At 33.5% G+C, this 14,171-nt stretch overlaps 1 protein-coding gene across 2 annotated transcripts in view; it reads right to left on the reverse strand.

Annotated features, from left to right (window-relative positions):
• The window catches only part of LOC128238227 (uncharacterized), a 56,968-nt gene extending 44,569 nt beyond the window's left edge, over nucleotides 1–12,399 (reverse strand). The window contains exon 1 of one of the 2 annotated variants that reach the window (XM_052953907.1): nucleotides 12,313–12,399. The gene's annotated coding sequence lies outside the window, so the exon portion shown is untranslated. The remainder of the gene's footprint in view (nucleotides 1–12,312) is intronic. The other variant, XM_052953908.1, reaches the window with a different exon arrangement.
• Between the last annotated feature and the right edge of the window lie 1,772 nt (nucleotides 12,400–14,171).

A 14,171-nucleotide genomic window follows, 5' to 3' on the forward strand; every position in this document is an offset into this window, starting at 1 on the left:
CACCTTAAAAAAAATCACACATTTCACAAACTGCAAATTGTGAGTAAAGGTTCTTAAATTTAATATGATTAGCTGTCTGATTTTATAATGTGATCATTACGTAATCAAGGTGGTGAAAGGGCCATAATATCTTAAGAAGATAACAAATAATCATACATGCCATATTTTCTGGAGACCATTCAGGGGGATTTGTTCAAAAGGCTGAAAATTCAGGGGGATTTTGGTTGTATTCAGGGGGATTTTTGTAGCAAGTCTAAGTTGGCGAAATTTTAAAGTATTTTTAGACGCAAGTACAAAAAAATGTATTCACCTATAGTTGGCTATGAAAACCTCTTAACTTTTTCATTATACAGAATTATTTTATGTCATTATGTTTTTATCATATTCTTATGATACACTGTCATGTCATACTGTAATGCACTTGCAGAACAAAATATGTCATTGGAAAAATATGTTTTCAAGACAATTAAATTAAATTTAACCTTCCTCCAGAGTCTTTTAAAAAAATTGTGCTGAATTCTATCAGCTTTGATGACTTTCAGACAATAAGAGAATGGAATAAATATTATTAATTTCTTCCTTCCAAAATAGTAATATTTCTTTGCCTTTGATAATTACTACAAATTAATTGATCACTTGTTGTAAAAGTTTCCTTTTGGCATTTCACCCTGGTGGAGTTGTTTCTTTACATTCAGTTCCACTCAAATACTGAGGTTTCACTTTGTCATTATTGCCTGATGTAAAATTTCTAAAAAAAAAAAAAAGACCGGGGGAAGGATCGAAATTCCCCCCGCCGGGGGATATGGCATGTATGCAAATAATGTGTATTTGATATATTTTCATTTTAATTATTTATGAATTCAAATGCAATATTAATTAAAAAGTCTGCAATCAATTATCAAATATTTTTATTTGTTTAATAGTAAAAAGAGTTATGCTTTATGAGGGTGTGTTTTTTCGGAAGCAAGCAAATGATAATAGAGCACACTTTAACTAAGTCCAGTGTTCATTTCTTTCATATCAGAAAACAGCAATGATAAGATTCTTATTTTTATTTCATTACAAACAAAGTAGCAAATGTAGCATGAACAACATAATATGATTTATAAATATATTGCAAGCGACTAGCGTAATATAGTATGAAATCAAGTTGACTTGAAAAGAATAATATAAAATATGACTATTAACAATGGGAAACAATATAGTATAATGATTACAAAAAAGACATCACGACTTAGAGCATGATTGATTTCATACAGCCGAATATGACAGAGAAATTCTTTATCTGCCAGTAAAATATCACTACTGTAGTTGCATTAACACGATAATTATGATACCAACTTACTTTTGTCACATCAAACCATATTATTATAACAGGGGAGGGCATTATTGCAAATACAGTAATTGCCTATCACTTCCATTTTTAATAGTTTTATTCTTCTGAAGCCTATTGTTTTGCATGTTGTCGGAAGTATTTTTCAATTATTAAAGCATTGTATCAAATGTGATCTTAATTTTGTTGAATCAAAAATTAAGTTATGACAAAGTTTGTGATTTAAATAGTAGGATGTAACAAATGCAATTGCAAAAAGTCCTTTGTCAATACTCTGAGTCTTTATTTGTTTCATGATATTTGGTTGTATACATGTAACTTGAAATGATTTTAAGTTTTTTACCTTAAATTTGTGACAATTGCGTTCTTAAAACATCAGGAATTATATTTTTTTCTTTCTGTGCCAAGACTGTCCAATAATTCAATTTTGGCAAAAAGGTGTGTGTGATGAATTTGGCACACTGGTAATAATGTTGCTACCATTTTAAAGGCCTAGTGTAAGGAATGTTTGGCACGATAATCCCCTGCTGTGCATCTTCAGCTAATTGCACTGGTGTCACAGAAGGGGCCAATTTCCTGTATATTCATTTATTGGCTCTGGGCCTCCCAAACTGCACAGTGTGCTCAGGATACTCAGATCGGAGATGTGATTAGTGGGATCAAGGGAAGTACATTAAGATCAATACACAGAGGTTGTGAACTGTACACAGATGGGGGGGGGGGGGGGGGGGGGGGGGGGCACTTATTGAAGCCTTTAAGGTGGTACTCCTGTCTATATTGATCTGTCTTCTTCATTACTATATGGGTACATGCCCAGTAAATTCCAGACCTGATTTTTTATTCCCTTTTTCTTTTGTATAAAAAGTATATTCACAGCTTCCATAAGTATTGAAGATAGTTTCTTAATATGCAAAATGTCATGTTAGTCATTCATATTTAAATTCTAGTCATTCTAAAATGCCGTCTACTGGTTGACGGTACATTTTCGAACAGGACACAAATCCCGAACATCGGCTAAAACACGCGTTTGTTTACCGTGATCGATTATTCAATGATCTAGATCAATACAGAGGCTTGCCTTGGTCACACTTGCGAAGTTTCATCTTGTTTTGTTAAGTATTTTTCTAAAAAATGCCATTCAAAGTGTTTACGCTTAAAGATCAAAATGTAGCACATGGGGGAATGACGTCAGAGGGCGCACGCGCATCTTTAGGTTTTGCAGTTATGTTGACCCACATTCAAGATATTTATGAATAGAAATCACGCTTTACATTTGAATTGCATGTTTTGAAAAACATCGGCAACAATAAATAACTTTACAGCTAAGTGTTTATTTATGTAATTGTCCAAGGTCAAAGTTATGTTATGTAACAGGGAAGTCGAACTAGTATGGATTGAAGGAAAACAAACACCGTTTGAATGAAAAACGGGCATTTATAAAAATGCCATAAATATTGCTGAGTTATTCAAAAGGTAATTTAGAAAAGTTGTCCGAAAAACACATCTGGGTGGACCAAAACCGCCCACCCCTAGATGCATATTTTAACAAAGTGGTCAGAAAAAAAACATACAATTACAAAAACAACATGAAATCTCAAAATTAACAAAGTTAGGTGAACACATTCGGAAGAACAGTAGTTATAAGGCAATGGAAAATACAAAACGTTGCCCGGAAAAGCAAAACAATTACAACAATAATTGGTAAATCTTAAAGTACGAGGCGGTAAGTGAAAGAAACGGAGAAAAGAAAACAAGGTAGACTCTGAAAAGAGCGTCCATAAAATTAGAAGGAAAATATAAAATGGAGGAGGTGGGGAGGTGGTGGTAAAAATATATTCCAGAGACTGGCGAGTGCTTAGCATACGCCAGAGAGAACAAAGAAGAATGGCAGACGCATTCTGATTGGCCTGTAGCGTCACGTGGCACAAAAAGGGGGAAATTGATTGGCTCCTGGGATAAAGTGCCCGTATGGCTAATTCCTGAGATATTGCCTAAATCCCGTGCCACGGCCGTAAAGAAATAAATTGAACAACGGCCATAAATAATTTTATGTTTGCATAAAATTGCATTTAATATAGCATACTAATAAATTATAATTGTGTGACCATGTATTTTCGCTTTGCAAGTCTTCGGTGTTTGTGCCCTCCATAGCATAAATTTAAGGGTGATTTACTGTCCATAAACTGAACGATTTTCGACATAAAATTCATGAGATCGTGAATCTGTACTTTGACAGATTGTGTCACATTAACCAAAGATGTTTCATACGCAGTTTTAACTTACAACAACAAAAACTCTCCAAGATAATTGTGAAAAACCTCAAAAAGTGTTCGGATTTGTGCCCTTAGCCAGTAGGCTTCTTTTTTAATGATGTTCAGCCTATATTTTTTCATAACCGGTGTGTTATTAAAATAAAATGTGACCTAATTTTCTAAAACCAAACTATTTAAATTAGATAAGTAAGATCTTTTGCAAAAGCCCAAAGTACTTTCAAAATGATTAAGTTTTGTTACCTAGGAGGAAGAAGTCCAAAAACACAGACGTTCGCCTTCATGTCCTTGGTTCTGTTATTTACACCGGAAGCGGATGCGGCAGTTATATTTGCCAGGTCCCGGGACTGCATTACCCCAAATTTTGAATTTGGATAAATCTTTTTGATAAAAAATCGGAAATCGTCAAAAAAAGTATTTTAAGAAAACTTCAAAACTGATCCGGAATAAGGCAACTGCCCAGTACAGTTGTAACATTATATAAAATAAACCAAGTATTCTTCACATGATTTAAAACATCAAATTCTAAAAAAAAAGGACTAACTTCAAGATTTTCATATCATTAATATTTGTTTCACGATACTGTATACGTCACATCATATATTATTGGTTGGTATTCAAATTAACTTTGTTCCCCACCGTACACCAATATAAGTTTTTACGTTAAGGTGTACTACTGTACTGTATATTAAAACACATATTTTGAGAAAACATTTTGTCAATACGGGCGGGGGGGGGGGGGATACTTTAAATCCGTAAGACCTTCCATAGTCATGTATTTCTTTACTTCTTTGCAACAGCATTCTAATTGAGTAAGTAATAAACAGGTATCAAAACAACCGTTCATATTGTGAATTTAATGGAATGTATTGCAAGCGAAGTGTACTGTAGCGAGCGCAGTGATGAATGAATAACGCATTAAAGTTTGCCCCATTTTGTTAAGTACGCCATGTTTGATCATGTAGCCCGCATACAGGAAACATAACTGAATCATTTTCTCCATATCAAGCTAAGGCGTCTGGACATTTTATGAGAAATAATTTTCAATTTTCAAACGCAATAAGATACATGCTACACTGTGATGGTATCAAATAAAAACATGAGGTTGTTCTTGAATGACAAGAAGAATAAATGTACTCATGTATAGCCTGAATATGGATGCATTAAAGAACCTCGGCCACTATCTATATGCATCCACAGTGGCTTTATGACAAAGGCTCATTAAAGTCATAATAAAAATTTTCAACTAGCCAAAATTATATTTTATACATACTTGAACATGTATATCATCAATATAATACATTGCCATAAACATAAAATGAGATTTGACAAAATTCAAAAATACCCTATACTGTAATATGAAATAATTTTGGCTAGTTGAATTTTTTTATTATGACTTTAATGAGCCTTTGTCATCAAGCCACTGTGGATGCATATAGATAGTGGCCGAGGTTCTTTGTATTGAAACTTAAATGTGTTCAAATCAATATTGTTGTACAAGTTCCACTACATATGATGCCTGGCACACCCTATGCCCGATGAATCACGCGCAACAACGCGCCACTTCAGATTTATAGGTATAGCTAATGCAAATTACTTCAATAAAGCGCAAACAATGATATAATGTCTTTAGATTTGAGTTAAAAAGAAAAAATAGATTATCGTAAAAAAACATGATTTAGACGAACTATTTGAAGTCAACATTGATCTTAAAGGCCTAGTTTAATCCTTCTATAAGTGACACGCCCCCCCCCCCCCCCCACCAAAAAAAGAAGATAATAACAGTGTATTTGTACACAGCCTCTGTTAATTAATCTTAATCTTATTGCCTAATTGTCTTATAAGTCTTGGTCTGAGTATCCTGCTGTGCAGTTTTCGATATTGTATTATAAAAATGGACTCTAAATGAACCCTAAATGGCCCTGAGCCAATAAACGAATACACAGGAAATTGGCCCCTACTGTGATACCAGTGCAATTAACAGTAGATGCACAGAAGGGGATTATCATGCCAGACATTCCTTAAACTAGTTAAATTACAACTGAGGGCCCCTGATCTAAAAATCAGTATGAAATTTTTTATGATGAATCCTTATATCAAGAACGAATTGACAAACTAAACATTCTTTGTAAAATCTCATGAAATGACAGTGTACTGTACCATAATTCGCCCACATTAGAAAACTGATCTTTTAAAGGGAACGAGTGGAGGTTTTTGATTGACAATGAAATGTGTTGTTTCTTTCTATTCTTTTTTATATAAAATTAGACATCATGGACATGTTACTCTGTTTAAACGAATATTGGGGGTGAAATAATAGGGGTAAACATAGATGATTCCACGCTCGAATATTTGTTTTCTGTTATGAAGCTGCATTTTAACTTTTATTTTTACGAAACACAATCATACTAGAATTGTTAAACAGTGATGTAACAGAGTAGAAATATAATTGGAACGTGCGAAAATGTGCATGGCCTCTCACCAGATGTTAAATTAGTCCCCATTTGAGCCGCAAATAACTATACCACCTGTGATAGTTTTTTTGTGTATGATATATTCATGAAAAAACACTGTGTATATTTTTATGTTTAATTTTGAAATGTATTCTTTATTCATGGTTATACTACATGTGACATGATGTACATTGTAGAACATGAAGAAAACGAAATGAAACTGAATACCGGGAAGAAAACAACAACAGACCATGCAAATGCTGATAAATGTCTTGACATCAAGTGCCCTTGATTTCATCATTGTAAATCATAAAGAAAGTATCATAAATGCATTTATGCAAAGCAGCATCTTTATTTTTTTTTAAATAATTTTAGCGATAAACAACGTACTGTAAACTTAATATCGACAATGGTTATTGGAAACGGCTTCAGCTCCATTAATCCTGATTAGTTGCCTTATTTAATTTCTTCATAGCATTTCGCAGACTGGCTTTAAGTCATGTTTTGTTATTGGGTAGATTTATTTTGCTGTTGTTCCATATGATTTATTTTAATACTATCGCAACATCCTTTTTATATAACTATTAGTGATGCCAATGATTGTCGGGATTGTTATATTGTTTCATAAGTGTGTTATGCTTAAAATATTATTTCAAAACGTCGATATTAAAAATGATGATCAAATTTTGAATGAGTAATAAATAGAGTCGGGACATCCCCGTTCGAAACTGTAAGACAATATCTTAAATGCACGTCAGTCCGATATACCATATGCCTGCCAACTGAATTATCTATAATATTGTCCGTTGGGTGTCATCGTTGGGGTGAAAATAGTATCTATTATCTTATCTATTTTAAAAGAAAAGCATTTAAAGCACCTATTATCTGTTGGCAAATGTTTGCCCGCATTTAATGGACGTTGCGTCTTAATATGCGCCTTGATGTATTTCATGTGTTGAAAGTCAACTTTTAGTTTGTAACTTTTTTCAGCATATGCCACAAATCACGGTATGACATAGCTAAAACATCATAATTAAACGTTTCTGAAAAAGAGTTTAGCGTTTCTTCATGATCAAAAAGGAGAACTGATTAACAGTGGCGCTGAAATCCTAAAAAAATAAATTACTAGCCCACGGTCGTGACGGTAAAGCAACCCAAATAGTACTTGTCCGTCGGTAAACTACATTGTCCGTACGTTTGGGCATATTCTTCACTTCAATTGTTTAATTAAGAGAAAACCATATATATTTGATGTAGTCATTTCCGCTAAAATCCCCAACCCCTAGTTAACCCGAAAAACTGAAAATGTTTAATAAACAATAAAATAATATCAAATGAACCATTTAAAATACTGTTATGTTTAACATTTCGAGATAGACGAAAAAAATAAATAAAGACAGATACTATATTAATCAATTTAATGACACTTCCTTCTTCGATTCTATCATAATCAGACTATATGTTTTATAAACTGAAAATGCGAATTCGTTTCCAATGTACAAAACACACAAAAAAAATGTTTTCTCTTTTAGCTGGTGAAATACAAACTAACATGCTAAGTTCATCACTAAAAAGAAAATTGACAAATCCCCACTTCCATTGTTTACACCACCCCTATTATACTTTAATAGATATATAAATATAAGTATCTATCATGTGTTTCCGGTACGGATAGAAAAATCCGACCCGAGGGCACGCGCGTAAGCCGGTAACGAGGCTTGCCGAGTTAGCGGTCACGCAGCGTGCCCGAGGGTCGGATTTTTCGATCCGGACCGGAAGAACATGATTGATATTTTTTCTTGCATACCTAAAATTATGAATTTGTGGGGGAAATGACGTAGAAAATGCATTTTTGTACATTTCACCAAAAAGCGCGTGCGACGATGTGTACTGACGTCATAAAGCGCAGTAATTTTAAATAACTATCGAGGTCAAATAGTTCCTTTACAAATCGCGCTTTTACGATTATTTATTTTCAATTTTAATTAAAAGTATTGTATACTTATATTTATGATTGCGCTTTATTGAAATTGCATGATATACTTTTCATAAACCATACAATAAAAGAAATAAGATGTGGCACGTTGTTGCGCGTGACATATCTTACATGGGGGATGTAAGACGAGTTTTTCCAGCACCGGTCACATGACCGGAAATACACGTCCGGCATGCAAGAAAATGACGTCCGCCGGGAACCCTACGTCGGATGGAATCATTCTGTTCTATACAGATCTTAACAGTCCAACAACCATTTCTCAAGAGTCATATTATGCATTTTAGCGAGATCGTGCATTCTTAAATATATATTTATATAGTTTTTGTCGACATAAACAAAAGAAATATAATTCCGTCCGCAGGGAATCACGGCTTTAGAAAAGCTCCATTTTAAGGCTTTTATAACATTTTTTATATTTCAATTAAATTAATATTTAATAAACTAGCTCATACTTGTTTAAAATCATCGGTATAAACCAAAGAAATAAATTGAAACTGCAATAAAAACGGTCTGGATTTATTACGGTCTGGATTTATTTTACTGTGAACTCACTTTTAAGACTTATAAAAGTTGTTAATTAAAAACAGCAAGTAGATACAGAAAAGCAAATGGTTGATATACCGACATGATACTGCAATCAAGTCGCTGTAGAATGGATTGATACTTAAACTGCAGTTTGCACGGCTGTACATAACCCGCGACCGTTTAATACTTAAATTTGGTCTGGTCAGATAAAATATGATCTGTTGGTGTTAAAATTGAATAAAAATGCATCAAATAAAATACTTGAAAATAAAATAGAATTAAAATATAAATAAACAGGTATAAACATCTAGTTCTGGCTTCCATAACTTTAATGTTGATATTTATTTTTTTGATGTTTACAACACATTAAAGTTATGGCGTAACCCCCATATAAAAGTCAACCAGAATCAACCGAGTATGATGATGTAATAGAATGACTCTGCAATCATATGACCATGATGACGTCGTTGGATTCTATTTATAGCATCGGATTCACATTGTTCACTCAGTTGAAACCAATTGCAGTAAGGTTGAAAATACCTTTTTATAAGTAAATACAATAAATTTATTCCAAATTTGTTATTAGTTATTTACTTATTATTCGAAATAGAAAAATAACAGCAAAATAAACACTACACGTGTGAGGTCATAATTATGTAGGTCACATGGGTATTTTCTGAAAATCTTGTTATCACGTGATTAAATTTGAACACAACTATGACCTAGTTAAGGAATGCTTATAATCGGATCTATTAAAATGATGAATTAACTATCTATAAAGCGTTTTATTGGTTTTGAAAATGTGTTTGTGAACTACATTTTACTTCATTTACCTGAGGATATAGTTATTTTGTCTGTACAATGCATACACGTGAAATAACAGCGTGACATAAAAATGTCACGAATTCTGGTAGGGTTTGGATACGGCGTTCTCTTCAGCTAACACGTCCAAAAAGGTAATATATAACGTGTTCGCTGAAGTTCTTTAACACGTCCAAAAAGGTAATATATAACGTGTTCGCTGAAGTTCTTTAGCTATAAACATCCGATTAAAAAAAAAATCTGAATTATGAGTACATGTATACAGAGGTTACTTGTTTAGTTCAGTATGAGATCGAAATATATTTCACTGAGAACCAAAAGCTGTTTGAAACAGTGATTAATTTTACCGATTTATCTCTATAACCACCGACTTAATATTTAAAAGCAATATTTTAATGTGTCTGGGTAACCGACGATGCTGATAACAGGGTGAGGAATCACGTGACTTCAACTGGGTTCTCACATCGGTCTCCATGGGCAAAAACCGATGTAAACATACAAGTAAATGACGTTAATTTTTAATAAAGTTTTTGACAGAAAAGATATGAAAATATTTCTATTTTGACCCGTGGTGACCCATTTGAGAACCCCGTTGATGTCACGTTATTCCCTTCCCAGATATAATTGTTTAAGCAACTGCTGCTTTAACTTTCAAAAAGCTAAGCAATGATTAAGAACGATAACACCAACATTAATGTTACAAAGTTCGATATGAGTTCTGTATCCCTTGTTCTCTGTTCAGCAGTGAATATCGATTCACTGCTGAATTAATACAGAAATGATGTATGTTCTATTTATATGTTCAGATGGGAAAATCGGTCTCATTGTAAAACGACACTTGTTTCTGTTTTCTTTTAGCATTGGCATTACAAACATTTTACTCGGCGCTGACATGGTTCGTACCTTGCTCACTTGAACTTTTTGCATAACTAAGTTATTAACAATTTATTATATATGGTATAATACTACTGTTTGACAGTTTTATTTGAAAATTTGAACAACTTGATAAATGAAACCAATTTCAAATGTTATTTATAGCACATGAATAACAAATGAATTTAGCTCGTATAATATTAACCTTTGACCCGTTGTTACAAAAACTGTAAAAATCGTGTTTTACGTTCGTAGCAAACTGTCAGAACTTCGTAGCCTTTTGTTAGTACTACAGTCTCATAGTCTCATAAAAGCTATTAGAAATATCGGACAACATGGAACTTTGTACTAGCGGTCCCATTCCCACCTCATCATTATTTTTGAATAAGTGAAAAAAAATATATGTCAAGATTGAATATAATTTTGCACCAAAAACTCCACCAAAATGCACGATTTTAGAATAGAAAACGACCGGGGGGATCCATACCCCACTGCTTTAATCCCCCCTGGGGTTCCTGTGGAACATTTTTTTCCCTTGAGTGTGCCCCCTCTAACGTCATATTTTGGAACGCCCCTGCGTTGGATCGGTCCCGTATAGTTCTGGCTTCCATAACTTTAATGTTGATATTCCTTTTTTTATGTTTACTACACATTAAAGTTATGGCGTAACCCCCATACCAAAGTCAACCAGAATCAACCGAGTATGATGATGTAATAGAATGACTCTGCAATCATATGACCATGATGACGTCGATGGATTCTATTTATAGCATCAGATCACATTGTTCATTTAATTGAAACCAATTGCAGTAAAGTTGAAAATACCTTTTGATAAGTAAAAACAATTAATTTGTTATCAGTTATATTTCTAATTATTCGAAATAGAAAAATAACAGCAAAATAAACACTACATTTGTGAGGTCAAATGTAGGTCACATGGGTATTTTCTGAAAATCTTGTTATCACGTGATTAAATTGAACACAACTATGACCTAGTTAAGGAATGCTAATAATCGGATTTATTAAAATGATAAATCATCTATCTATAAAGCGTTTTTGGTTTTGAAAATGTGTTTGTGAACTACATTTCACTTCTTTAACCCGATGATATAGTTATTTTGTCTGTACAATGCATACAAGTGAAATAACAGCGTGACATAAAAATGTCACGAATTCTGGTAGGGTTTGGATACGGCGTTAATTCTCTTCAGCGAACACGTCCCAAAAGGTAATATAAAACGTGTTCGCTAAGTTCTTTAGCCAGGTCCCGTATATTGCATCTATGGTCAGGATTTATTTGCCTTCGCGTACACCCATTCAAAGTTGTGCTCATTTATTTTTAATTATACTGTGACATTTAACGTGGTAACTAATCAGCAAATTAAAATTACATGTTTAAATAGTGTAATAAGTTTTGTTTCATATATTGAGCGGAAACAAAAAAACACACAGTAAAGTTATCGAACTCCTCTATCATCATCATGGCGGGCATTATGTTTCGATCATACGATACATTCAATGCGTATGTTGAGGAAATTTTATCATTTTTGATACTGCCCGGTTTTACTACCCTTGAAATTAAAACCTCGAGGCTACATCAAATATATATATAATGGACTCCTACATATTCTTGTCAGCCAAAGCATTTTTAAAAAGCTATTGGCATTGCGTTTATGAACAAGAATCCATTTATTTGGTTTCAGGTCATGCCTCAATAACAAAATACTTTGCGACAAACTGAAAAGACGCATTTTTTCCCATGGTGACAATGAAAGTGTCAAACAGGAAGCTAGCAAGTTACAAAGCACGAAAAGTAAAGGGCATCGGACAAAATAACTTCAAAACTTGCAACGATTTAAGTCTTCTTTCATATATATTCAAACAATTGAGTTTCTGCGTATAAGCAGATGTCGTCAACAACAAACGAAGGAACTCAAAACAAAACAAATGAAATAATCATTAAGCTGTACTGTTATTGTTTAAAACACTTTGTTAATATTAGATAATATTCATACAAGACATTTTACAAACGTATATTACCATAGCATCTAAAATGATCTTTTAAAAAACCATTGGGAATTCCAGAACATTCACAAACAACGTCACTCGCGTCTTTACTTGATCCCAAAAATAGAAATGCATTTGTGTTACAAAAGAAAGAAGAAAAAAAATCAAAACATCAAATATGTTCCTTTTGACGTTATACCAGAATTAAATATAATTATAGACAAAGTTTTGGAAAATAAAGGGTTGATTTTCATCGACGAGTTACTATATATATATCGCAATAAATTGACCTAAATCCCATTCAAAAACTAATACTAAATGGGATCCCACAAACACGCGTTTGATAAAGTACACGCCTAACCATATCCACGATTTAAACCGGTAACATTCGCTGCCTCGGCAGCGAGTAAATGGGGAGTGGCGTATTGTAAATTCCCTCACCTATGTTCGTGTCTGTTAAACTCAGTGCAAGACCAAATTAGTCATTCAAAACTCCTCGACCAGTTTTATCGAAAACAACCTCGGATGTATATGGGCGGTTGATTGCCAGGGAAGTGTATTATTGCAAACAAAATTAAGATTCCCAAGAGTTAAGTCATAACGTTTTACTGCTAAATTAAATAACTTCGCGATCTTCTTGCAGCGGACTTAAACATACCGATTTCTGAGTATGTAAACCGTTCATATACATCCGATAAAAATGGCCGAGGAGTTCCGACGGATTCCAAGGAAAATATTGGGGCGAGCAAGTGATTTTTTCAAATTCTTTTTTCCTTTTCAAATATATAACGAAGGTGCAAAAAGCTTTTTTTTAAACCGCATTCTAAAGGCGAAGTGAACAGTTATGTATGTATTATTTACCTTCATATATTTGATGCAAAACATATTTTACTCTTATGTCTGCCGGTTTTGTAAGCATATTATCAATACAGGTACATCGTGGAATCAAATCACCATCAGAGCTCCAGCTAGGCCTAAAAGCAGGGGGAGCAACCTGCTACCCTTTTCCGGCACCCTGCTCATCTTTTCTGGCACCCTGCTGCCCCTTTCTGGCACCCTGCTGCCTTTAAACGATTAACCCCTTTTGTCTGACAGAGCCGCCTTTGATGATTATGATTTTTTTATATTTATTGAACATATTGTCAAGTCAATTTTCAGAAATAAGTATGAAAATAATATATATACTCGTACATACTTTTTACACTTAAGAAAAGATAACAGCTAAATTATTCATAACAAACTTTTAGTATTGAAAGCACTAACAACATAAACACAATATGAATTGGACATTGGCCCTTGCAAGTGCCCCATTAAGGTCCATTCAATGCGCATCAAACCTGTGCCCTTTCTGACCTAGCACCCTGCCATTTTGAAATTCTGGCTGGAGCAATGCGAACCGTGCTTTTGAAATTTGATTTTTTTTTTTATGTGAATCGAATTTCACACCATCTTGTATTATAGTTTTATACATTGTTACACACTGAGAATTATATATTTATATATATATATATTCCCTTATAAGGGAAATATAGATGTGTGTACACCAGGAGTCTTTGCGAAAGACCCAAGACAGGAGTACATTGTTACAAGATCGAACAATCTAATTCTCTAACATTATATGTCGATTGTAAAATTTAATCGATGAATGCTGATGTTGAATACATAGCATTTTACCACAGGAGTCATTCGTAGAGTTCCAAAGGTCAACTGTCACTGGACAGAATTTGAATTTAAATTTCTTTATTTTTTAGGGTTTTCAAGGCATTGTTTTACGCCGTTAGTGTTGATTTTTGTTGCAGTGTTTAACTCATTTTTAGTTTTTTTTTGTACAATTTCATTTGTCCATGGTGTTATTCTCATTCTTGTTCTTCGTACAATATTTTCTTCAGAAA

The sequence above is a fragment of the Mya arenaria genome, chromosome 6 (assembly GCF_026914265.1).
Source record: "Mya arenaria isolate MELC-2E11 chromosome 6, ASM2691426v1".
Taxonomy (NCBI): domain Eukaryota; kingdom Metazoa; phylum Mollusca; class Bivalvia; order Myida; family Myidae; genus Mya; species Mya arenaria.